We start from the raw sequence: 2,554 nt of genomic DNA, 5'->3' as shown, positions 1-2,554 counted from the left end.
GAGTAAGTGGATTTTCTTAATTAATTTGTTTAAAACATTATAAGCAACTTTTTTCTTACACAAACCTACTAAAAATTGTTGCTAGATTGTTTTTGCATTGACTTAAGCTCTTCTTTAGTCAATTTGAAGATCTAAAAAAGCTGCATCTGAAAAGTTAGGAAAAAATTATGCTAAATTTTTTGTTAAATAAAAAAACTTTCATTAGTGAATGTGCATTTCTGCACCGACTTTTTATACCTGGAAGTCTTACGGCTATTTAAAAAACCATTATAATCCAATAAAAATACAGCTCAGGTCAAGATCAATGTAAATTAAAGGTCAAAATGGAGAAAATCATTAAATCGAAGAAAACCTCTCCCCTTAGACGGTTTTGGGGTCGGTGAATCCGAATCCGAGGTCATTTTGACCTCATTAGGCCAGTATAAAGGTCAAGTGAAGGTTAAAATGAAGAAAATCATTGTATCGGTGAAAACCAATGGATCGGGGGAAATATTTACTCTCAGACGTTTTGGGGCTCGCTGCATCTGAATATGGGATCATACTGACTGCATCAGTTCAGAATTAAGTTCAAATGAAGGTCAAAATGAGATAAAACCATTGACAAAAGTTCTACTTTTAGAATTTTTTGGGGTCGCTGAATGAAAATCCGTTGTTAGTTCGACCCCATAGTTTTCTCAATTTTTACTTTGGAATGACCTTCATCAAGACCTCTAAGAGTAGAGGTTCACGCCGATTGCATGTTTTGTTTTCATTTTGATCTTCAGTTGATCTTGATCCTGACCTGATGGGGTCAAACTGACCCCTAATTCGGATTCAGCGACCCCAAAAACATCCAAGTTTTCTCCGATCCAATGGTTTTCTTTATTTTAACCTTCAATTGATCTTGATCCTGACTTGATGGGGCCAAACTGAACCCGGATTCAGATTCAGCGATTTAAAAAACGTATGGGTATAATGATTTAGTTCGAGTTGCAGAAAATTATTTTGTGGGTACGTGAAATTAGCTCGCAGACAGAATTTTGTCCAGAGAAAATGATTTTGTCCACTCTGTGCGACGTCTTTCCATCGCATCGTACAGTGGGTAAAATGACTTTTCCTGGTTAAAATAAATGAACAGCTTATAAATGTTGATCCATTTGTACATAAACAGTTTGAGAAAAAAGCGATACCATTTTTTAAACGATTTTTTTTCAATTTCTTATAAATGAACAAATATGATGAAAAGAATTGAAATTATTTCTATTTGACGTTCCCGGCTCTTACCAATAACAGGAGAATTGTTGCAATCACCAACGTTTCATAAAGTAAAATTAATCAAAGATGCTTCATTATAATATAATAAACAACTTAATTTTTTATAAGCAAATTATTTGTTTAATGTGTGTGTTCTATAATTTTCAATAACACAGCCCGACAAAAAGTAGGACTTCTAACGGATTAGACTAGTACATTTCACAAATCAACAGAAATGAAGGAATTTAGGTGCTCTGTCAAATGTGAGAGGTCGTGAAGGTCAACGATAATAATTGTGTGTTAGAAGTCAAAGATGAAATGTTATAGATTAGACTTTACAGGTCAGGAGTCATATGTTATATGTCGCAGGTCAGGCATCAACTGTGTGAGTTGATAAGTCAGAGGTGAAAGACTTAAAGTCAAAGATTTTTTTTGGCAGTCAAATATGAAATATCAAAGGTCAGAGATTATATATCACGTCAAATTTGAGAGGCCGTATAAGTCAAAGATAAAAATTATAAGGCATAATTCTAAGGCGAAAGGTGAAAGATCATACTAGGTAGGTAGGAGGTGATAGGTCAGATTTTATAGATCATAGGACACATGTCACATGTCAGGGATCAACTGTGTGAGTTTATAAATCAGAGGTCAAATATGACAGTTAGTAGTAATAAGCAGAAGATAAATGTGAAATATCACAAGTCAGTGATCATACGTCAAATTTTGAGGTTTACAAGAGGTCAAAGATCACAGTGATAAGTCAGAAGTCAAAGTTGAATGGTCATAGATGAGAGATCAAATGTCAAATGTCAAATGTCACACATCAACTATGTTTGGTCTTAAAACAGAGCCTTAAGGTTAAATATTATTGAATATATGTCATAGGTCAATATTTGTCAATATATGTCAAGAAAATTCTCTATTCCTCGACTCTAATCCAAATATTTTTTATGGATGCCTATTTATGTCGAATTATAATAAATGGACACTTCTGATTTTTTTCGAGGAGAAAATTATGACGCTAAGGCGGTGTAATTGAGTTTCGCCTTTTCCACACTATACATTTTTAATACGAGCTTAGTCCAGATTTTACGACTGTGAATAAAACCAGAGAAAAACGATAAAGTGCATAAACAAACGAAGTAGCAAGATCGAGCGCATTGCGATGTAGTCATTATATGCAAATTATTCATGGCTTGGTACCCGATTTCACAATCTGTACGTGCAAACGAAGAGATGCTGCATTCTCGTCACATGTCACAGTGGTTGGTTATTGTTGATGTTATGCGGTTACACCCACTATTATTCATAAAGTATAATT

This window comes from Belonocnema kinseyi, chromosome 10 (genome assembly GCF_010883055.1).
Source record: "Belonocnema kinseyi isolate 2016_QV_RU_SX_M_011 chromosome 10, B_treatae_v1, whole genome shotgun sequence".
Taxonomy (NCBI): Eukaryota; Metazoa; Arthropoda; class Insecta; order Hymenoptera; family Cynipidae; genus Belonocnema; species Belonocnema kinseyi.
This window is presented reverse-complemented; position numbering follows the sequence as displayed.